The 24,991-nt window shown below is 44.0% G+C and overlaps 1 protein-coding gene and 1 pseudogene across 9 annotated transcripts in view; one reads left to right on the top strand and one right to left on the bottom strand.

Annotated features, from left to right (window-relative positions):
- The window catches only part of CACNA1D (calcium voltage-gated channel subunit alpha1 D), a 292,840-nt gene that overhangs the window by 213,027 nt on the left and 54,822 nt on the right, over positions 1 to 24,991 (bottom strand). The window lies entirely within an intron of this gene.
- Positions 14,762 to 15,230, top strand: LOC141374242 (large ribosomal subunit protein uL23 pseudogene; annotated as a pseudogene).

The raw sequence follows: 24,991 nt of genomic DNA, 5'->3' as shown, positions 1-24,991 counted from the left end.
GAAGGAAGGAAGGAAGGAAGGAAGGAAGGAAGGAAGGAAGGAAGGAAAAAGAAGGAAGAAAGAAAAAGAAAGAAAGCGGATGGACCTACAGGTCAAACTTTAGGGCCCTCTTGTTATTTTTACAGTGTAACAAATGTCGGTGGCATCCAACTTCTTGGGCCACTGTTTGAAAACAGTATTTCCCAATTCAAAGACAGTAGCATATCCCTCCACCAGCATGTGTACGGCCTGAAACCAAGACATCCACGAGAATAAAGCAAAGACGCAACAGGGACCATCAGCTTTTTCATGTCTCCATGGTGAGAGGGAAGTTACACACGAGACATGAAAATATCCTAACTAAAACCTGATAGATAGCTTTGGGAAAATAACTAAGGTTTTCATCTATTTAGCTATTTGTAAGCTTAATTTTAAGAATAAGAAAAACTGCCAATTAAGGCATATTCTTCCCCTTTCCAACACTGGAAGTTTCTCTTAAGGACTTCTGCTCATCAGAAGATAAAGGTGAGCATTCTGCTGGGGGTCAAGTATTATCAATACTGCAATCAACAATCTAACACCAAGTCTTACCACATGAGTGACTATAAGTGTCTAGCACCCTTCACCGTAAAAAAAGAGAATGGACCAGTGATTTTAATGGACATAACTAGTTAAAAATCCATCAAAATAGATTAAACCATTTGGTGTGCATCTTTACTCTCATGAAGTAACATCTGATGATCTAAAAGGACACGACTAGATTTCTACCAGGCTGGGTAATCCTGTGAGTTTAGGTAACACTGAATGCCATCTGCTACCAGCAAAATGATGACTGACCCTGGGCTCTGCAAGGTTGTGCACCATAGCCACACCTGTGGAAATTAAGGAATTCCCTGACAGGTACTAATATGTCTAGTGAAGGCAGGAAGCAAGTCAAACAACAAATGATTAGAGCCTGAGAAGAGAAATGAACATAACCCAGCTAAATCCAGTTCCTGTCTGCCCCTGACAAGCCCAAGAGGAAGCTGGCCCGAACCACAATCCCACCCCACACCCCAACTCTTCTGCCTTCTGCTTCGCCCTCTGCCACATACAGACCTCGCGCCTCAACAGGTACCTTTGTCGACTCTCTCCCGCCCTCCACCTGCCCCTGCACCCCCACCCCACCCAGCAAGTTTCTCTCTCTCCTCAGAGCTCCCAGGGCCTTCTTGTGCACAGAACAGGTTGGTGTTTGTAACACTGTCAAGTAGTCAGGTAGGGATAGCTCTCCCTGCAGGACAGTGCTATAAGCTCCTGAGGGCCAGGCCTATGCCTGAGTGCCCCCGGAGCCCTCCAGACCAACACAGCATCAGGCACAGTGTAGGTGCATCCATAATATTGGGGAACACAAGAGAGAAGACCCCAATCCTCAGATGTGCCGGCCCTATGCTTCTGCCTTAAGATGTGAGTGGGGTCATGAACAAAAGACACCACGGCAACATCACGGAGGAATCCAGGGCAAGGCGCGTGATAGAGAAGGGCGGGGACCTGTAATGTGAACTTCAGCAGGAAGTCCCTCAAATGGCAAAGTGCAAGAAAATGTGGATTTCCACAGAATTCAACGAGCTCATGAGAAGAAATTATTATGGGTTTGAAATAACCCCCTCCCTTTCCATCCATCCAGGAGAATTTCATAGTCAGTGATTCCGACCCAAACTTAACATTTTGTGTTCCCTCTAATCTGGTTTATTTTAGAATTAAAAACAAACACTACCCTGCCATCAATGGAAACCTCTCCTAAAGGGTTAATGAGAACAGAACCAAGAGAGGCAGGGAGGCAGGAAGGGTCCCCCCATGATGTGGGGCCAGTAAGAAAGGTTCAAAGGCAAATGAACATTTGCTTTCGCATCATTCCACAAGCTCAGAACATTAGAGTTGCATCCTCAGATGCAGAAGAGAAGGCACGCAGGTGTGCATGGTGGAGAGGGGTCCCTCATCCTTTATGAGACACCACACAGAATAGGTGCCACACGTCTGAGCACCTTTGCCGTAGCTACCAGGCCTCCTGAGAGGGTACTCAGATGCCTCTTCTCACCCTCCCTCCTCCTGGCACGAGGCAGTGCAAAGAACACTGGGCCCCAAGTCAAGAGACCTTTATTGTAAACCTGCTTTTCATTCATTCAGTTACTCACTTATTCTTGGATTTGTTCATTTCAGAAAATAAAGAGCAGATGGTGGTGATGGTTGCACAACAATGTGAACATATTTAATGCCACTAAGCTGTAAACTTAAAAATGGTTCAAATGGTACATGTTATGTATATTTCGCCACAACAAAAAAGTGTGTAGAGTGCCCACTCTGTGCCCTTCATGGAGCATACATTATTCATGCAAGTATCCTTTCCTTCAACCAACACTTACAGAGTGCCCGTGTGCCCAGAACTATTCAAGATACTGGGCACACAGCAATGGAAGAACAGAAAACAGAACAGAAAGAACAGAAAATCATGGAGTGTTCACTCTAGTGGGGGAGACAGACAAAAAATAAGATAAATAAGTAGGATGTGTCATATGGTAGGTGGTGGTAAGTACAAAGGAGAAAAATAAAGCAAAGAAAGGCAGTGTGAGGTGTCGGGGCACGGGGAGGGGGCGTGAGGGCGGGGCAGGTGCAATTTAAGACACAGGGGCCAGAGACGTCTTTACCAAACAGGTGACTTTGAGTTAAGATCTAAAGAAAATGACAGTCAGCCATTAAGATATCTGAGTAAAAACAAAACAAAACAACCAAAAAACAACAAAAACAAACAAACAAAAAAACCCTTTCTGGACAGAGAGCTCAGCAAATGCAAAGGCCCTGGGGCATAAACAAACCTGTCATGTTTGAGGAATGGCAAGGAGACAAGTGTGGCTGGAGTGGGATGAAGGAAAGAGTAATAGGAGATGATGAGCTGGAGACAGAGGAGTCACATAGGTGAGCAAAACAAACATAGGCCCTTCCCTATCAGTACAGGAAATAACCAAATTAACAAATAAACAACTATTATCAAGAAAGTAAGGTGGGTCCAAGTGACAGAGAAAAACATGGGGGAACTTTTTAGGTAGAGGAATTAGTAAAGGACAAAAGGAAGGGACATTTAGGTACGAAATCATGGATAAAAAGGAGCTTCCAGGTGGGAGGAATGGGTTTGAAAACTCTGTGGCCATCAGAATTTACTATCTGAAAGAACCTAAAATGATGTTTCTGACCAAAACATCAGAGGCAAAGGAGGGAGAAGACAGGGATGTGGGAGGGAGGCAGGGATCACACAGAGCCTTGTAGACCCCTGATGTGAAGCCCAAGCTCAATTCACAGCAGAAGGGTCTATGAATGGGTACTTAGGTGAACGAATATGCTCAGGTTTGTTCAAAAAGGCCACCTGGCCACTGTGTGAAGAGGAGAATGGAAATGCCTAAGATATCAGTTTAGATAAGGGAGGTGGCAGGAGAGACATGGAGAGGTTCATAAAAAATCCAGAGGCAGACAGGACAAGATGGTTGCTGATCCGATGGTAGGATCAGGGATGAGAAGGAATCCAAGAGATCCTCAGACTTGGGCTCAGCACCTGGGTGGATGGGATGCCATCCACTGGGACAGGGAAGGTGAGGGGGCAGCCAGGCCAGGGCGGGGAAATGCGGGTTCCACTGAATGTATCGAGCTTGAAGTGCCTTTGCAACATCTAAGTCATGGTTACTGATAGGTCAGGGGTTGACCTGTAATTTAGGACTCATCAGCAAATAACATATGAAGAGATAGAGATGGATAGACAAGAAGACCTTAGAGATCTCAGATCAGTCCACGGGCTGAGCATTTATTTCCTCATCTGTAAAACCAGGGTGATGCCTAAGCACTTCCAGGGAATTTTATGAGTTCCAAACATTGAGGGTCAGAAGTCCCCCACCACCCATTATTTAGAGAGTATTTATCAAGCAGGTCCAGGACCAGCAATGATCCTTACTGCCCAGTCAAAGCAGAACAGCTTGGAATTCACGATCACTGTCACATGGATCATGCTTTCAAGTAAGTCTCTGCCATAAAGCTCATTATCTTTTATAAAGAGACACTTAAATTGGGGAGGTTCCACAAAGACAAGACTGTTTTCTTGTTTAGCATTCATGGTTAACCCAGGCACACATCTGCAGCTGTGGTTCCTCCGGAGAAGTGCGGCCGTCAGCCCATGACAATCGTAGCCCCCTTTTCCAACCTCCCCACCTGCACCCCAGTCTCTCTGCCAACAGAGAGCCTCTCGTGACTCACATAAAAGCCTGTGTAAGACGGTGGGCTCTTGGCCACACACCTCCAGTCGGTACAACCATCCACAGCCAGATTTCCCCGTAAACAGTCCAGAGAACTGAGCAAGTAAATCGATAGACACAGCTCTCCCCAGCAAGCCCACTGCTCCCATCCCCGCCACGAGGCGTAAACCATGTGCTTGGTTTTCAGGGGATGGGGAAAATATCTGTGAATGGTTCCACATATTTCTTTGTCTAAAGCCTGAATCTCCCCAGAATCATCCACCACATCACCAGTGAGAAGCCCACAGCCAAAGGGGGCCCTTGTGGATCCATCTCCAAATGGTTCAAACACTTGCCCACAACAAACTTGGTCCTAAATCCCCCTCTCCTGCCAACTTAAGAACACGCATCTTGACCCAAAGTCCACAAAACACGCAAATTGCAGACGGTAAAAGAGGATCAGACTTAGGGAATCAGAAGCTGGGCCCAAAGGGAAGCTGTGCAGTGATCACCAGACTCGCCCCGGTCCTCCCAGAGGTGGCTGTGGACTCGCCTGAGAACCACCCACTTGCCCCCGCCCCCCCCAACCACCCTCTTAAAACACAACCTTCAACGCCCAGCTCTGATTGTACCTTTTCCAGGAAGCCTTCTCTGACCACGTTTAGCGTTTGCTAAACACGCCTTCTTTGAAATCACAGTCCTTAAATTGATTCTGCTCATTTGGCACTTACCACATGTTGCTCAGTGCTAATGCACTGGACTGTATCATGCACTTGATATTTTGTTTTTGAATTACCATTTAACGGTGTGAGAGTCCATGGGTGTGCACGTGTACACCCATGGATAGGTGTGTGGCTGGCGTGCACGTCCTCCACTTTAATCAGCTTACTTTGAACTGGAGCCACCTGCAATCCTTCTTATCCAAACAGATACAATCAATGGATAGTTATCTTGAAAGTGGCTACTGTTGACATTTAGGGATCAAAGCCAAATATCTCCTTTAAGATATTTTTAAGCCTATGTTAAGTTTGTATTTAGTAACATCACTTCTACTTCCTATAGCTTATTGGTCAAGGGCAATCAATATAGAAATTAAGGTAATGTCTCTAAGCTAAAAACAAGTAACCAAGTATTTATTGAGCACTCACCATATACTTGGAATTATGCTCAGTGTACATATAAAGGCATTTTAGGAAGAGCCTCTCCCACAAAATGAGTTCCTTTCTCATTAATTAGGAGATTCAATTCCTCCAGAACATTCCATTCCGAAGCACTCTGGTTAAGTAAATTTTACTGAAAGGCAGTCCTTGAACTTTGTAGCAGAATAAATTCCCAAAAAAGACTCTGTAAGTTGAAGTAATGTAAATCAAATCTAATTTTTACCACAGAAACAATGTTTTATTAAACAATTATGCTTTTGACCAAAGACCAACTGTCACCATTTAAAAAGAAAAACAGAAAAATTTTTGTTCAAAAGTTTTAGAATTGCAAGTAATGCTAAAGATCATCTATACGGTTAAGGACAGTAATCATTAACCAAATTATGCTAGATGCATTCCACATATTCAGCAATTCCTCCCAACAATCTTATGAAACAAATACCATTTCATTTTACACATGAGGAAACTAAGGCCTGGTGTTGCTATGTTTTGACAAAGGCTCTGCTGCTATTTAGTGGCAGAGCAAGAATTTAAACTCAGAAGTTTCTGGCTCTAAAGTCAAAGATCTTTCTACTAATCCAAACGGCCTCCCTACATCAATCATAAGGAATATACTTAATAGTGCATACTAAAATGTTCGATTTCAGTTAAAGGGTGTTATATGGAAACAATGATATTATTTTGCCAAATGGATTTATTAAGAGGTTTCCAAGACCACAACCATCGATGAGGAGCTAGAGCACCATTGGGTGTAGGGACGGGGAGACTACACATGAGAATGTTGACTTACCGCTGTCTACACTGAATATTGAGATCTAACAGTCACTCTTAGGTGCTGGGAATGCCGCAGTAAACAAAAAACCTCCCTTGCAGAGCATCCATTCTAGTGGAAGGCACAAAGATGACAGCCACCAAGTGGGTGACAAATGTTTTGGAGAAACACCGGGCAAGGAGGATGGGACATGGCTCTCCTAGGGCCGGCCAAGCGTACAAGCCAGGAGTTCAGGAGCGAGACTGGAGCTGGAGGGATGTGCGTTCTGTCAACTTCTGGATGAACCTGAATCCACAGACTCTAAGATCCCGGAGGGAGGGAGGACTGCCAAAAACAAGAGGAGGCCCACCTACCACACGCCAGCCCGGAGCGCTCCCACATGAAGGGGTCCGGGAGCAATCAGGAAAGCAGACAGAGAGGGAGTCACAGGCGAGGCACAGGGAAACCCAGAGAGTGGGCTGTCCCGGAAGCCACGAGAAGGCAGTGCAGCAGGGAGGAGGGGTGTGAGACATGGCCAATGAATTGAGCACAGAAAGGGCTGAAACCTGCCCCTGGATTTAGCAACACAAAGAGCAACAGTGATCTGGAGGGGAGCAGCTGGGGAGTGGTGGTAGCAAAAAGGAACAGGAAAGGAGAGATATGCAACAGTGCATGGAAAGTCTTCTGAAAAGTTTAGCAATAGAGGGAGGGAGAACATTTGTGATAGTAGCAGAAGGGTTTGTACCTCTGTGGAGAAAACACAGCATGTTTATGTAGTGATGGCAAAGGTCCGGCACGGAGGAATGAGCTGACAGAGCAGGGGCGACGCAGAACTACCGTGCCACGGGCACGAAGGGGCAAGGCTGGGCACAATCCGGAGTGCGAGGGGCATGGCTGGCCTTGGCCAGGGGCCTGGATGTTTCTTCCAGAGCAACAGGGATGCAGCAGCAACTGCAGACAGATGCAGGTGGATAGGGGCATGTGGCAGTGGGAGCTTGTAGACATGTACTGATGGTTTCCATTTGCTCGGGAAAATGGGCAGTGAGGCCATCAGCAGGGAATGAGGAGAGGAAGGAGGTGTTGGAGGTTTAAGAGAAGAGATTCTATGGAATTGGTATCCAGAAATGAGAGAGAGACATGGGCTAGATTAAACATACTATCAATACCGATGGCATTAACTTCTCACCTGAGGTCAGTGGTCATTTTAAAGACTACCAGTCACTGCTGGCGGGAAGGCAAAGTGGTGAAACCACTGTGGGAAACAGTCTGGAGGCTTCTTAAAAAGTTAGAAACAGAACTGCTGTATGATCCACTAACTCCACTACTGGGTATTTACTCAAAGAAAATGAAAAACACTCATTCAACAAATATATGCACCCTTATGTTTATTGCAGCACTGTTAACAATAGCCAAGGTACGGAAGCAACCTAAGAGTCCATCAACAGAGGAACAGATAGAGATGCCGTGTGTACACACACACACACACACACACACACACACACACACACACACACACACAGGAATATTATGGATAAGATCTTGCCCTCTGTGAAAACAATGGATGGACCTAGAGGATGTTATGCTAAGTGAAATAAGTCAGACAGAAAGACAAACACCATATCATTTCCCTTATATATGGAATCTAAAAAACAAACCAAAAGCAGAAACACACCCATCCAGACAGAGAACAAACTGATGGTTGGCAGAGGGGATGGAGATGATGGGGAGTCTGGGACACAGGCTTCCAGTTATAACAAATAAATTGCAGGAATCAAGGCACAGCACAGGGAATATAGTCAATGGTATTGGAATAGAGTTGTATGGGGACGGATGGGAGCTACACTTGTGGTGAGCACCGCATTGTGTAGAGCTGTTGAATCACCATGTTGTACACTTGAAACTAATGTAACATTGTGTCAACGCTACTTCAACACAAAAAGAGAAAAAGTGCACATAAATAAAGACGTGGCTCTGTGGGTGCAGGTACAGAAGAGGACAAATACTCGCGGTTATTCAAGTCTGGGGGTCTTGCCAAGCAAGTATACAATACCACCTCACCATCTTCCTGTCACAGAACTTCACTGTCCGCAAAGAATCATGTCCTCTCACTTGATGCAAACACCACCTCATGATGTTTCTGCCTGTGTTCAGGGAGGACGCAGAGGCTCGGTGGGTTAAATTATTCACTCAGGCTGAAGGCTAGGTCTTCTGACTCCGAGCCCAGTGCTCTGCTCAGGCCAGGCTCCTTCCAGTCAAAAAGAAACCCATACACCAGAACTCCTCATTCTCTAGGAATTCTTGATACAACCCTGCCTGGCAAAACTGGCGGAAGTTTTGGCACTTGCTTCTGCCTAAGCACCACCCAGCCGCACCCCAGGCGACGGGTCCAAGACATGTCTGTCACGGCGTGGAGGTCAGCCCACCAGCTGCTCTTCAACACACTCAGCTGTTAGGAGGTGAACGTGTTCTGAACTGTAGATAACTGACTTTATTTTTTGTGAATACAGAGTTCTCTATCAGTGGGGGGTGCTGCCTGCCCTTGAGTTCTTTAAATCCTAAACTGTAGGTTCTCATTCCTCATTAATCAAACACTCGAGGCTTAAACTCTCCGGTGAGGAGAGCACAGGAATACAGCTCTGTTTTAGAAGGTAGGTGAAATGTTTAAGGTCACAAGGGCACCATTAAAGGAAGTAAAAACAACATATTGCTCAGAGGAGACTCTGAACGTCTGTGAATACACCAACTAGAGAACGGGGTGCACACTGTCTAGACCCTCTTGTGTTGGTGCCACAGGAAGTCAGGTGAGAAACTGTTGTTCCCTACAGATCCTGTACGGAGAGCATAAATAATTTGGGTGATTGTAAAGACTAGGTTTTGACATCGATAATAAATTTCATGTAAGCCAAAGTTAACTTCAGCAACTCATTTGTAGTAAACATTTACCAAGCGTGGGTACCACATGTCAGGCACTGTGCCAGGCACGAGAGATGTTATACTGAATAAGACAGACTGGCCCTTCTCTCTTCAAGACTGTAGTCAATGGGATTTTCTTACACAATATTCGAGAAAAGGACATCCAGGAATTCAGAGTGGAAATGCTACTTGAGCCAGAAGTTTGCATAAGAAATTACAGTGTTGCCTAATTTACTGCCCTCCTCCCTAGGGTAGACAACCACTACTGGGATCCTACTAACAGGGAGCCTACCACAAGCAAAGTAGCATGCAAGGCTCAGTCCGCAGCCTTCGAGAAAGGGACAAAATTTCAGACTCTTGCCTCAAGTTGCTTAGCAGGTAATGAAAGCAATACTCATGCAAAGAGCTACATAAATGGTGCAGGTTTCTGACCAAGACAAGCAAGATGCTGCCGGAGCTTTTGGGAAAGGGCCAGATGGCTGGTAGTGGGGCACAAGCTTGCTCCAGAGACCCTCTGTGCCCACCTCTCTAGCGGGCAGCGTCATTCGCTCAGCTAATAGCAATCAAGCAACCTCCGCGTGGTGGACACTGTTCTAGGCTCTGAAGATACAGCAGTGGAAAAGTCCCTGTTCTCCAGAAGATAACCACAGGGGTGCAGACGACACAGCGTGTCAGGGGCCACACAGGCAATCGGGCAGAGGAGGCGAGACATGGGGATGGGGAGTGCAGATGCTGTGGTTTTAGAAGTGGTCAGGGAGGACCCCTCCAAGAAGATAGTATCTCAGCAGAGGCCCTGCGTGAGGAGGAATGAACGACCTGGGGAAGCACACTGCAGGCAGAAAGAAGGGGGGCACCAAAGCCTGAGGCCAAAGTGTGCCTGGCATTCTGAGCAGCAAGGAAGTCACGTGGCAGGAGCAGAGTGAAAAGGGGCATGAGTGAGGGATGAAGGGCGGCAGCACGGGCAGAAGTTGGATCTCTTCGGTCCATGGTACGACCTTGCTATGACCCAAAGGTTGCGCAGGCTTCACATGGTCAGGTTTTACTTAGGGAAATGGCTCTCCGTTGCCTAGAAATTCTCAACCCCTCTGTCAGAAAGAAACATTAATTATTTTCCCAAAGCCTTAGCATGCTCCACTTTGGCCAACCAGGTTGGGAAAGGCTAGGACATAGAGCACTGGTGTTATTTGAAAGTTGACTGCTATTTGCAGCATCAGTAATACCTTCCACGGAGAGAAGGGCCACAGGAAAGGGCACTCGGTGCCCGAGTAGCTATAAGACACATTCTATTTGCTATTACTCTTATGTAATGTTTAGGAATATCCCCAGTGCAGATGCTAGGCATTCTAGTTCAATTCCTTCAACGAATCAAGACAACGTAAGCACCAAACTGTACATCAGCCACTTAAGATCAGTTGGATGCCACCCCCTCTTTCTTGTCAACTAAGGCAGCTTCATCCTAAGATGTAATATCTTGTTTTTTCAACTAATGGAATCCTACTACACCAGGTTCCACATACCTTCTGGAATTCATGAGCATGCATTCTGAAACTGACACAGCGTAACTGCAGTTAAACAGGAGAGAATGTTTTGTTTTTTTTTAAAGATTTTATTTATTTATTTGAGAGAGAGAAAATGAGAGCCAGAGAGCACAAGAGGGAAGAGAGTCAGAGGGAGAAGCAGACTCCCTGCTGAGCAGGGAGCCCGATGTGGGCCTCGATCCTGGGACTCCAGGATCATGACCTGAGCTGAAGGCAGTTGCTTAACCACCTGAGCCACCCAGGCACCCAAATAGGAGAGAATGTTAATCTTTCAGACTGCTTTTCCTTTCCTTATCCCTTCCCCTCCATGTAACAAGATTCTAAAGCCTTCTAGAGGCCACTGCAAGATATGCATGGGAGGAGATTTTTGCCATGAGGATCAATCGAGCCTGAGCTACTCAAATGAAAGTGGGTCTGCTTAACTTTTCGGAAACACAACAGCAAGTACAAATCATTTCCAAAAGCCCAATAAGTGAATACAGTGTTACAGTGAACAATTCTCCTGCTGTTTTGTTTTCAAAGAGTAAGAAACTTTCCAAGACACCCTTGATGATGTAGAACATGGTGGAAGGACGACCTACCAGATAAAGTCACGGTCATGAACACAGCGTGGTGCTGATGCACAAATTCACCACTGAAACAAAAGAGAGAACCCACAAATAGATCTGGGCACACAAGGAAATTGGATTCATTACAGAGCTTGTGTGGCAGAAGAGTCGGGTATGTCCTGGAACAAATCATTATCCAAATGATTACCACTACCTCACACACCACACACAAGTCTATTACAGAGCATCTGAAATTCTAAAGGTTCAAGGGAAAAATATAAGTTTCAGAGGCCGATCTAAGAGAATAATTGCATGATGTCACAATAGGAAAGGATTTCTTAAGCAAGAGCTTCTCAAACTACCTACATTCAATTCCTGGCTCCACAACTTACTAGCTGGGTGACCTTGGTAAGTCACTTACCCGTTCTGTACCTCAGTTTCCTACCTATAAAATGGAGTTAACAATACTTGCTTCTAATGTTATGAGAGTAAATATGTGTGAAGTGCTTAGAAAAGTGTCTAGCACATAGAAAGTACTCCATTAGGACTTGTTAAATAAAAAAAGAAATCCATGTAGGAAAAGATGAATAAAGTCAGCTACGTTAAAATTAAGAACTCTGCTCTTCAAGAGACATCACAAAGAAATCAAAAGGCTGAACAACAAACTGGGGGAAATACCTGTATAACATAAAATTGACAAAAAAAATTAGTATCCAGAACATATGAAGAACTTCAGTGAATAAGGAAAAGATGATAAAATTGGAAAATGGGCGTAAGACTACAGATACTTCATAAAAGAAGATAGCTAAAGGGTTATATAAAAAGACAATCTCATTAGTCATCAGAGAAATGCTTATTAAAACCACAACGATACACCATTTTGGAACCATTAGATTAGAAAAATTAAAAAGTGTGACATCAAATGTTAGCAAGGATATGAGAGCAAACAGCCCTCAGACATTATTGGAGGGAAGTATAAGTTCATACAACCCTTTGGAAAACAACTGAGCATCACCCAGTAAAGGTGAGATGCACACACACTATGACCTTGCAACCCCATACCTATCCTTTGCACCTGTGCACCAAGAGACATCCAGAAGACTATTCTCAGTGGCACCATTTGAACTAGAAAAAAATGGAAACACTTCAAGCGGCCAACAGTAAATGGATAAAGAGATGGTGGTACATGCTAATATACAATGAAGACAAGTGAATTACAGATAAATTTCAGAAATATTATTAAGAGGAAACTGCTAGTTACAAAATATATTCAGTATCATTCCATGTACATAAACTTCCAAAATGTGCAGAACTAAAGATTCTTGTTGAAGGATTAAAACTAGGTGGTAAAACTATATAGGAATAGTTGCCTGTGCGTGGAGAGGAGATGAGGACAGGCACACAGGGGAGTGAAAGGTGATGGTGTTTTATTTCACAGGAAGCAGGATGGGTCCATGGGTTTTCACTGTATCTTGAGTTGAACTTTTAAGATATTTTTAAGGTAGTCTTTAGTATCAATTCAAATAAAAAACAAAAGAAGAATATGATTTCCTCCATCTCCAAACAAGCAGATTCTATTACAGGCTCAGCAGCCATGCTATGTCCTTGATTTGGTCTTCCAGATTCCCACTGGACTTCCCCGTGGCATTCCATTCAGCCTCGGATAAACGAAGCAGCAGTTAAAGCAAAGTGGCTATGATCACATCTGGGTTCTAAAGCACATTAAATCAACTATACAATTAAGACTTGTGATATCAAAGTGATTTTTTTTTAATGCTAGAAGGAACAAATACAGCAATGAGCACTTACATACCATCCCATAAAGTCTTCCAAATGTGTTTTACTTGTAGAAAAGATTGCACAACTGCCTCGAGGCCCATGGTTTTTTGGGGTTTTTGAAATTTAGAAACCAATTTTATTTAAGATCTGAAATACAATTCCTAAAGCATTAAATTCTCCAGAAAACCATGGCTACACAATAATACATTGCCTCTATCACATTAGAATGTACATTAGAGTCAAATACAAAAACCATGAAGGAAACAACCATCCTTCAACAATTTGAGCAAAGATAGAATGCTCAAGGAACAATATAGATGGACGTGCAGAAGATGGGCAATTTTACTTCAAACACCATCAGAAAAAAAAAAAAAGCACACAAATGCACGTGCTTGGGGGTACACATATTAAGTTGAACCTTTGGCACTAGGAGACAGGGTATTTTGTCATGTAGCATGAACACCTATTAGAAAACCGTGTGGTATCAAAGGGGCAGAACCACCAGCATTCAAGCAATGTCGTCAACAAGGCAATAAAACATTCTACTGAATGTTTCCTCTTTGTCCAATCACAGTGTTCGCTGGTAGCAACTTTGAAACAAGAAGAGGAGCTTGCACTCCTTTCACTTTCTGTTTAAAACAAAACAGAAAACTAACTTGAAACATAAGCCCTGTTATACATTAACAATTTTAAAGAATGTCAATTATACAAGAAAAAGACCAAGAATAAAACGAGTGTTTACAGATACCAGATATGAGAGTGAGAGGTCAAGAGCCCCTCACAGGGCTTTGAGGTGGTACTCAGCCCGAGCCATGCTGTGATCCCTGGCGGTAAACAGAGACACAGCATTCTTTGCCAGATATTTTAGGAAATCACGCAAATGGCCCAACAATAATGCAAGGCTCTTCTCATCAAGGGCACATATGCCAACATTGTTCCCATTCTTACACACAATCTCAGTAGGTGTGGGGCTCCAAGGCCCCTGGTTCCTTAAGCATTCTCATGGACTTTCACTGGTAAGAGGTCAAAGAAAATGGAACTTATGTGGCTAACACTAAGTATAATCTCGGAGTATACCGTGAAACACTGAATATCAAGAAGAAGTAATATGTGTACTCTGTTCCCTTTATAGCTACACAGCTATACATCAATGGTCACCACGGTGCGGTCTCCGGACCGGGCTTGTTCTCTCCAACTCTCCCCAGCCCTCCAGTGCTGAAGGGCCCTAGCACCTCTTCCTTCATGGCCCAAACCCACAGAACCACAGTGACAGATAAACAGATGTGGCTGTTTCATCACACACACACATACACACACACACACCCATTGTAGAGGCAGAAAAACTAGGATCCAGAGAAATGAAGAGATTTGTCATGCGAGAATTCACGAACGAGTCCAGACCAGAACACGGGTCTTGCCTACCAAGTCTTTTGATGATTTCTACGTTCTCAACAATGCCTTTTCTTTTGGCACAGAGACAAGTCAAAATGGAGAACGGAGATCTGCACGGCCCTAGAGCATAAAGAGCAGCAGCTCTGGCACTGGACGGCCTTGCACCCAAACCCCAGCTTAATCGTGCTTCGGGACATGCTAGTAGTCATCCCCGTGCCTCAGTTTCTACACCCATAAAATAGGGATGGAAGTGTTTACTTATAGAGTAATATGGGGATAAATGGAGATAAAATATGTACAAGGCCCTCTCTCTATATATACAACTGAAGAAATATAGTTTTACAGGTTTCATCTGTGAAACACTCCATATGATTTCTGGAACCTCTGCTGCTTCCCTGCCTTTGTTTCCCCCATAACAAATAGAAAATGAGCCTTATACCCTTTCACCAAGATGGCACTGAAGGTGAAGAGGGAAGCCCCTGCCACTCCCAAAGCTGAAGCCAAAGCAAAGGCTTTGAAGGCCAAGAAAGCGATGCTGAAAGGCGTTCACAGAGCCCCCCCCAAAAAGAAGATCCACATATCACCTACATTCCAATGGCCCAAGACACTGTGTCTCCAAAAGCAGCCCAGATATCCTCAAAAGAACACCCCCAGAAGAAACAATCTTGACCACTACACCATCAAGTTCCCTGACTACCAAGTCAGCCATGGAGAAAACAGAAGACAACAACACACTTGTGTTCATCATGGATGTCAAGGCCAACAAGCACCAGATCAAACAGGTTGTGAAAAAGCTCTAGGACATTGACGCAGCCAGGGTCAACACCGTGATCAGGCCTGATGGAGAGAAGAAGGCATATGTTCGACTGGCTCCTGACTATGATACTTTGGATGTTGACAACAAAATTGGGATCATCTAAGCTGAGTCCAACTGGCTAAATCTAAACTTTTTCACCATTAAAAAAAAAGAAAGAAAGAAAGAAAAGAAACCTTATTATGAAGAAAGATTGTTGGTTAGGACCCTACAGCCATCCATGGCAAAAGCCAAGGGATCAGCAAATTTTGGCCCATGAACTAAAACACATGACATGTGAGACGTATAAGAAATTTAAATTTCAGAGTCAACAAAGTTACATTAGAACACAGCCACCCTTATTCATTTATGTACTATTTATGACTGCTTTTGCAGTGTAACGGTACAATTTAAGAAGGTGTGACAAAGACCATGTGGTCACAAGACAAAGGCTTATTTGGCCATTCACAGAAACAGTAGTCCAACCCCTCCTTTAAAGGAAATGCAAGCTTATTTAATCATAAGCATGATTTGAGAATTCTAGGATACTGGTTACAAACACATCCCAGGGTCTCAGAAAACCAGGCTTGTAAATCCCACCCTATGCAGGTTTATAAACAACAATGTTTAGATTAATATGGAGGCTCTGGTTCCAGGTAAGATGGAGTAAGAACCCCCACCCTATATCTCTCTGAATGCAAACATAAAAGCTGGACAGGAAACATGGAGTAACTGAGGACTCTGGAAAACACATGGTAGCAGGTAAGCTAGGGGAAGAAACTAGAACTCAGAGCACTACTAAACCAATGATGAGCTTCCACTGTTGTTTTGTTCCCTCTGGTACCTGAATCGGCCTGGATTTGAAGGCCCAGAAGTGCTCACTGGGTACGGACAGAATGACCTGAAAAGAAACACTCACTTTCTAGACTGGGGACTAAAAATAGGAACTCCTGATGTTCAGAGAAATCCCCTGGATTGTTCTTGCTTTTTTCTGATCTCTCCCACCTCAGCTCCAGGCAATCATGCAGTGCCACAGAGCAAAGAGCAGAGGTGAGCAGACACCTAAAAAAGAATGATTCTAAGAAGAGGAACTATAGTTCTAAGAACAAGAAGGTGAATCCTCGTCACTGTTGCTCCTCTCTGGTCTTCCACTACTTGGCTCTGGACAGTCACAGGAAGTACACATCAGAGCAAGGAAACCAAAGTCCTGGATTTCTGGCTGGAGGACAGCAAAAGAGGGCCTCAGTGAGTCAGAAATTGTTGGAGAGCTTGCAGAGGGAAGAGAGCTCAAGAGAGTGGTACCACAAAGTGATCTGTTAACATTCGGACTGACCTCCAAACTGGTCATTGTAAATCTGATCATAAACGGCATGCCAACGGCTTTGAGATTTGCACTTTGGAAGAGATCACACTGCCCAGGTCCCAGCCTGGACAATGGATTACACACACATGGGCCAGATCCAAATGACATGGCAAAGTCTCTGAAAGCTGAACTGGTATTGGAATTATAGCCCACAGAGACAAGCCAGAACCTGCAACTGGGCCAATCACTTGTTTAAAGAAAAAAAAAAAACATGTAAACTCCCTTCGATATAAACACAACTCAGAGGATCACAAAATCCAAAATATCCAGAATTCAATCTAAAATTATTCAAGCATATGGAAATCCAAAAACTCTCAGCCTGCAAGAAAAACAACTATCAATGGACACCAACCTTAACATAACACAGGTATTGGAATTCACTAATAATTTAAAATAGCTGTTATGACCATGCTCCAAGAAGTAAGGCTGAACCCTATTAAAATGAATGAAATAAAATTTCAGCCAAAAAAAAAAAGACACAAAAACAACTAAATGGAAGTTTTAGAATTGAAAAATAAATAATTTTAGGTGACACTGGATGGATTCAGTAGCAAAACAAAATGACAGAAGCAGCAGTGAGTGAAGTTAAAGAAAGATCAATAGAGATTATCCAATATAAAACAGAAAGAAAAGGTATTATAAAAGTAAGCACAACCTCAGGGACCTGTAGAACCTTATCAAAAGATCTAACATTCATGTCACTGGCATCCCAGAAGAGAAGAAACAGAGTTATGCAGGAAAAATATTTGAATAAATACAGGCTGAAAATTTCCATATATGGCAAAATTGACAGTTTCAAGAAACTCACAAACCCCAAACTGGACAATCTCAAAGAAATCCATATCTAGACACATAATCAAATGGCTGAAAACATCAACACAGAAAAAAATCTTCACAACAGCCACAGAAAACAACATCTAACACAGAGGGAACAAGGATTTCAATAACTACGGCTTTTTCAGAAGAAACCATGGAGGTCAAGAAGTAGAACAAGAATTATAAAGTGGGGAGTGAAAAGAACTGTCAACCTACACTTCTCTATCCAGCAATAAACATGCTTAGAAATAAAGGAGAAATGACATTCTCAGAGGAATGAAAACTAAGAATTCATTTGTAGGAGGTCTACTGTGAAGGACAGGCTGCCCACAAATTAGATGTTCTAGATGAAATGGACAAGTTCTTAGGGGGAAAAAAACATCAAATTCCTTAAAGTTGCTCAAGAAGAAACAGAAAATCTGAACAGGCCTATGATAAGTAAAGAGATGGAATCAGTCATCAGAAAACTTCCCACAAAGGAAAGCCCAGCCCCAACTGGCCTAACCAACTGGCCCAATTGGTAAATTCTACCAAATGCTTAAAGAATTAACACCAATCTTGGGGTGCCTGGGTGGCTCAGTTGTTAAGCGTCTGCCTTCGGCTCAGGTCATGATCCCAGGGTCCTGGGATCGAGCCCCACATCAGGTTCCCTGCTCAGCCAGGACCCTGATTCTCCCTCCCCCACTCCCCCTGCTTATGTTCCCTCTCTTGCTGTGTCTTTCTCTGTCAAAGTCAAATAAATAAAATCTTTTAAAAAAAAACAAAAACAATCCTCTCTCTCTCTCTCTCTCTCTCTCTCTCACACACACACACACACACACACACGAGGGAATACCATGAGGCCAGCATTACCCCAATACCCAAACCAGACAAAGATACCACAGAAAATGATATACTGACATCCCTTAATATATACACAAAAATCCTTAACAAAATACTAGCAACTGAATTCAGCATATAAATGTGTAAAAATGATTATATACTACAACCAAATGACATTTACTCCAAGAATGCAAGGTTGGCTTTCCATATAAAAAAAAGTCAATGTAACACACCACATTAATGAAATAAAGGACAGAAACCACACGACCATCTCAATAGAAACATAAAAACCATTGGGCAAAATCCAAACCACCTCTCATGATAAAAAACCCTCAACAAACTAGGAATAGGAAGGAACTTTCTCGACCTCATAAAGGTCATCACAGAAACCCATAGCTAACATCATACTTAGTGCTGAAAGACTGAATGCTTTCCCCCTATGATTAGGAACAATACATACATTTAAGTGAAATGTGAAAAATATTCAAATAATTGGGGTGCCTGGGTGGCCCAGATGGTTAAGTGTCTGCCTTCGGCTCAGGTCATGATCTCAGGGTCCTGGGATCGAGCCCAGCATCAGGCTCCCTGTTCCGCAAGGAGCCTGCTTCTCCCTCGCCCTCTGCCCTTCCCCCCACTCATGTTCTCTCTCTCTCTCTCAAATGAATAAATATAATCTTTAAAAAAAATATTCAAATAACCCAAAAGGAGGCAAGAAAGGGAAAACAGATGAAAGAGAGGTAACAATAGAATAAAATGGCAGACCTCAAATCTAAACATAACAACACTGAATGTACTTGATCTCAAACACACTAACAAAAAGAGTGTCTTTGATGAAATAAGTCAAGAATGACCTGAATAAATGGAGAAATATACCATGTTTATGAATTGGAAAACTCAATACCAATTCTCCCTAAATTGATCTGTAGAGTCAATGCAATCAAAATCAAAATCACAGTAGGGTTTTTTTCACAGAAATTAGCAAAATAATCTAAAGAGATGAAAACAGACACTTCACCAAAAACCATACACAATACTTCCAGTAAGCACATGAAAAGATATTTAGTATCATTACCTATTAGAAAAATGAATATTAAAACCAAAGTGAGATACCACTCTACACCTATTAGAAAGGCTAACATAAAAAATGCAGACACTATTAAGTGTTAACAAGGATGTGAAGCAATCAGAACTTCCATGGGTTTCTGGTGAGACTATGCAAAAATGGCATAGCCACTCTGGAAAATAGTTTGGCAGTTTCTTAAAACATTAAACAGAGCCTTACCAGATGATCCAGCCATTTCACTCTTAGGTACTTACACAAGAGAAATGAAAATTTCATTTCATATAAAAATCTGTAGGTTTATAGCAGCTCCATTCATAATCAACCAGAACTGGAAATAACCCGAATTTCTTTTGACAGCTGAATAAGTAAACTGTGGCAATCTATAAATGTAATACTAGTTAGCAATAAAAAGGAACTAACTGCTGATATACAATATTGAACATGTACGAATCTCAAAGGCATTATTACTGAGGGGTTCTATTTCCAGGACATTCTGGAAAAGACAAAACTATAGTGATGGAGAACAGATCAGCAGTTGCCAAGGGTTGGGATGAAGGGAGAACAGAACTACAATAAGGCAGGAAGAATGAGTTTGGGGAGGTGATGGAGCTGTTCTGTATCCCGATTGAGTCAGGGGTGGGGGGTAAGGATTTATGTATGTGTTAAAACTCACAAAGCTGTACATCAAAAATAAAAAGTGTTTGTGGTGGGTTAATTTTTAAAAACAAATACAAGAACAACTGGGTCAGGGGCTATCCAGGTAGGACAGAATTCCTACTGGCAAGAAAGGAACCCTTGATAAAATGCAGGCAGGCAGTCTGTCTGCTGAAAGACACACGTGGTTTAAAGATTCTGCCTTCCCAATAGATCACCTGTAACTGATAAGAGAGAGGGGGAAGTGAGAAATGGAGCATCACTGAGAATGATTTAAAGGAAAAAAAAGAGAGGAGTCAATATAGCAGTAAATGAAAGGACTCTGAGCTTTAGGTACAAAAAGTCATAAATCCCTCCTTTATACTTGCCTTTTGTCCACTTATTTCTCTATTCCCCGGGAAGTACCTCAGAGGAAAATTGAAAAAGCATCCAGAAAGCAAAAGGAAAAAGGGCAGGAGGTCCACCCTCCCCAGCCACTTTCCAACTGAACTCCATCAGCAAAGCCCCGTCCCGCATCTTGTTCCATCACTGTGACTGAGCTCCTTGTCCAGATGTTCAATATTTTCCATGGTTTTGTAAAACATGGGGCCATAAAAAAACATAGCTGGAGATTCCGGGAGTGATTCATCTCACACGTCCCTGACACTAAATGCTTGAGAAGTCTTTCTCGGTTTCTAACCCGTCATTTGGGGATAGCACCCTCGTGTCAGATTCACTCCCCAGACACAGCAGGATACAGGCTACAGGAAACCGAATTTTGCTGCCAAGCAACGGTCATTTTTCACCTTGACTGCATTTCAATACAGGTTCTTTAAAGCTTCACAAAATCCTATACACTTGCCAGTAAGATTAACATTGAGAATGCAAATTTAAAAGAGGAGTTGTGGTGTGTGTGATTAGATTGATGAGAGTCACAGGGAGTTTACTACCTCCCCACCCCAATACCAGCCTGTCCCATTGTGAACCAGAATGCAAACAGTCCTCAAATGCAACAGAACGCAGGATCCTAGAAACTTCCTCAGCTGTAAGAATTATTAATCAATGAAATACTCGATTGCTTCCGAGGCGTAAGACCAGGTGCTTGTTCCTGGGTGGCGAGAGCATAATAAAATGTCAGCCACCAGAGTGTTTGAACCTTGTGCAGCGAGAGCCCCACAGGGTGTGCCGTGAGCAAAGGAACACTGAAGCACCTACTTCCTAACCTTGACGAGACCAATGCAACTGAGGAGGGCTGACACATCAGACACAGACCCAGGAAACTGTAAGGAGCTCTAAGTGCACATTCAATCCAGTGGCCATTCCACTGTGCACCAGGGAGATGGCCCCAGGCAAGGAGGCTCTTGAACTCATCAGGGCAAGTGCACAGAGAAGGGATGTCTGGTGGAAAGGTCCATACACAACATGGTGTCTGCAGGTTAGGAAAAACTCCCCCAGCTGCTAGGGTGGGGTGGGTGAGGATAGAATCCCCAGCAGGACTTACAGGAACGGCATGGGATTGGTAATAGCAGTGAATCTAGTTCCTGTAAAAGCAGTTTACTAGCTCACAATTTCTGTCCTTTTTTGTAAATAGTTTTTATCAGTTAGCTTACGTATCTTTTTTCCTATGGTGTGATACTGCGAATTCCGTTTTAAAACAACACGTGCACGCACGTAGCTTAAGATGCTTTCAAAAAGTATTCATAAAACTGTGTTTTGTACCCTAATTTTCTACTTTCACGCCTGTTTGTAGGTAACAAGTATTTGGACGGCACGTGGAGAGGAGTCACAGAGGTCTGTCACAGCTCGGAGAAGAACCTGTGAACTCCATCTGAGCAGGCTTCATTCTTACCTTCTCCAATGCAGCAAATGCCAGGGAATAAAATGTGTTGACTGCACAGGGCTAAATATTACTGAATCAAGGGGTTTATGTGTGGCGTGTGTACCCACAACCTGTATAGCTGGATCCTCTGTAGTGTTACACTGTTTCAACCGCTTCCAGAATAGTTCTCATTATACATTTTTAGCAGAATTCTTTTTTTCTAATCATAAAGTATTCCTTGTAGAAATTTTGGAAATCACACACACTCATGCATTACTACGTCAAGACACAGTAACTTGGTCAAGTCCTTGGGGTCCCTGTATCACAAATCATCTGAAGACGCTCACACATACGTATGAATTCATAAGCTGTATCTACCCAGAATAATTTTGAACTCTGCAGTATTTCCTCCTCTCTGGTCTGTGTGCGCGCGCTGTCATTAGTGCGTGGGAAACATTTCAGAGCTGCACTTCTGATCATAATCCTGGTACCTGCACTACTTTCTACCTGAACCACGGGTAACTCAGTGGATGATCCTCCTTGACGGCTCCCCTCCCCGCCCTCCCCCCCACCAGCCCCAGCCCTCTGGATCTTAGTCACTAACAATATGGGAATGTTTAGCCTGTGTCCCATCCCGGGGGAAGGTCTTTCTCCTACCAGCAGGCTCTGATTACTTTTCAGTTTGCTGCAAGTAGCCTTAAAGTAAAAAAAAGTCTTGTTACCCCAATTGCCCACCCCACTCTTTCAAGCAACATGTCACTTGATCTCTCTGAACCTCCCCATAAACTAGGAATAATCGTGGCCACTGCCTCATCGGGTTCTGTACTGTTTGAATGGGGCCATATGCATAAACTGCTCAGACAAGGGCACTGTGTACGAGGGCTCATCCATCTCAGCTCCCGTAAGCGGTAGGAGTGGGGCAGTGGACTGGGGTGCTGCTAACAGCAATACCTTGGTGAATGGTAGGAACTTGTTCTCAGAATGTGAGGGGGAAGGGGACAGCTGTGGTACCCCTGGAGATTGTGCGGCCAGCTGCCGAAGCAGACAGACAAGCTGCTGCGGCAAGAGCATCACCAGTTTTGTGGAACTTGATAACGGAGAGGCAGGGGTCGTGTGGCACACAAGCCTAGCCTAATTCATCAAGTCACAGAAAGTAGGAATGCATTAAAAACGTCACTAAAATGCTCCACGAACTGGTAACAAGGCCATTCCGAATCACCATTCTGAATCACTGCATCAGCTAGAATATGTTACCATAAAACACTGAACTTTGTTTCCTAAGCAGTGCCTCAGAGCGGTTTTCAGTTCTTAGTGCCCTGCTTCGTATCTGCGAGTAATATTGTTTCGTGTGCCTGGGAGTTGTTAACTGAAAAGTAGCTATTCTCCTCTAGGTTCAGCATGGAATCATTTGCGCTGTGTTTATTATAAGCACTCAGCAGGTAGAGGTACACACAGAAGAATAAAATTAAAATAAAAAATAATAAAATTAAAATATAGTTCCTGACCTAAATAAGTTAACAGCTTAAGGAAGGAAGAAAATTCACAGGATTAGTAAATCCTTTTAAAGTGTATGTGGCAGGGGCGCCTGAGTGGCTCAGGTGGTTAAGCATCTGCCTTCGGCTCAGGTCATGATCCCAGGGTCCTGGGATCGAGTCCCTCATCAGGCTCCCTGCTCAGTGCAGAGCCTGCTTCTCCCTCTCCCTCTGCCATTCCCTCTGCTTGTGCTCTTCTGTTTATCTCTCTGTCAAACAAATAAAAATCTTTAAAAAGAAATAATAAAGTATATGTGGCAGTTCCAAATTCAGAAGAGGGCAAAGTGGTAACATGTTATCTTTATACTACAAAGTCAAATAAAAGGTAATACAGTCAAGAAAATAGTTCACATGTGTGTGTATGCATGCACACCAGGAGCAATCAAAAAAAGGAAATAAACCTTACATTTCATATGTCAAGAACAGAAAAAGAATCTGGTGGAAAGAACAGGGCAGCAGAGCTCCTGACCCCACCCCTACTCCTTGGAGGGGCAAAGGAGGACAATCTTCTCAGTTGTGGGCTCCAAGTTAGAGAGAAGCAGACAGAAGAGGTAAGTCCACTACCTTCAAGAAGTGAAATAAAACTGCCAGGCATAGAACCTCACACATGACCCTGAGGGACATGGGCAAACACAAGAAATGCCAGCAGGCTGCCATCTTGCAGGGTACGGTGCCGAGCTGCCCTGGGGAGTGGGATCACTCCCAGAGGAAGAGTGGGCTCTGGAGGATCAGTAAGGGGATACCAGAAGATAACCAGACCCCAACAAGAGCCCTTGCCTTTGTGCTTGCTCTTCCCTTGCCAGGCAAGACCCCACATCCCACCTCCACACCCTCGGGTGCAGAAAAGACAACTGATAACAATTCCCAGCACTCCACCTATAGCCCCTGAAGGAGACAAACTACTCCGGATAAGGCAGGCAGATAAGGCTGGGACATGTCACCCAGCCACCACTGAAGCCACCTGCGAGGCCGCCATCAGCAGCTCACCGGGAGAAGCCCCAGCCCAGCCAACATGCAGGGGTGGGGCAGGGGGTGGGGAGGACCGGCTTGTCTGGAGCGTTAGGTAGGAGCCCTACCTTCATGCCCAGGGTGAGGTGGGAACTAGCAAAGGTACCTGACTGGGGGTCAGCAGAGATCCTCAGAAGGTTACCACTGTAAACCTCAGAGTATGGTTTTATGAAAATTAGGGTTTATTCTTCCCAGAATCTACCACAGCCGGTGGCAAACAGTAAATACCTCACAGTTCCCTTACAAGCACCTAGCGTGAGCAAGTGCATAAACCTGGGAGCTGGTGATTCATGCGTGGCGGCCGGGACGGAGTGGGTGTGGGGAGGTGGTTAGGCTGTGCTGGGCAGCAACACGCTCCTGCACCCACTCCCCCTCCACTCTCAGCCTCTGGCCCGGAGCACAGACGCTTGGGACCCCGGACCCTCATTCAGAAGACTGCACTGATGCGGAGCTTAAAAGCCGCACCGCTCCCCTGGATGGAGGGCAAGCTGGGGTACTCAACCTTAAACCTGCACAGTTCTGAAACCAATCAACCCCCTGGAAAGTCGCCATGTGACCTTGGCCAAGGAAAAGCCTGCTCCCGTGCTATTGAAGTGTACATCAGCACTACACAGAGGGAGAACATTTTTTTCTGGGCTTGAAATCTGGCACCCTGGGGCGCGGGCCCAATGCAAATGTATTTCCTCAACTATGAAAACAGTCATCTAATTAAACACCGGCCAAAATAAGTAAGGAGGAGAACTGTATGTTCATCAGTTTAAGATGTTTTTTGGCGTAGAAATCCCCCCCAAGACAATGTAGCTTTAAAGAAAATTTGGCAAACAATTAGGCC

The sequence above is a fragment of the Callorhinus ursinus genome, unplaced genomic scaffold, assembly GCF_003265705.2.
Source record: "Callorhinus ursinus isolate GAN/ISIS: 27379988/994484 unplaced genomic scaffold, GSC_fseal_2.0 scaffold15, whole genome shotgun sequence".
NCBI classification, from domain to species: Eukaryota; Metazoa; Chordata; class Mammalia; order Carnivora; family Otariidae; genus Callorhinus; species Callorhinus ursinus.
This window is presented reverse-complemented; position numbering and strand designations above follow the sequence as displayed.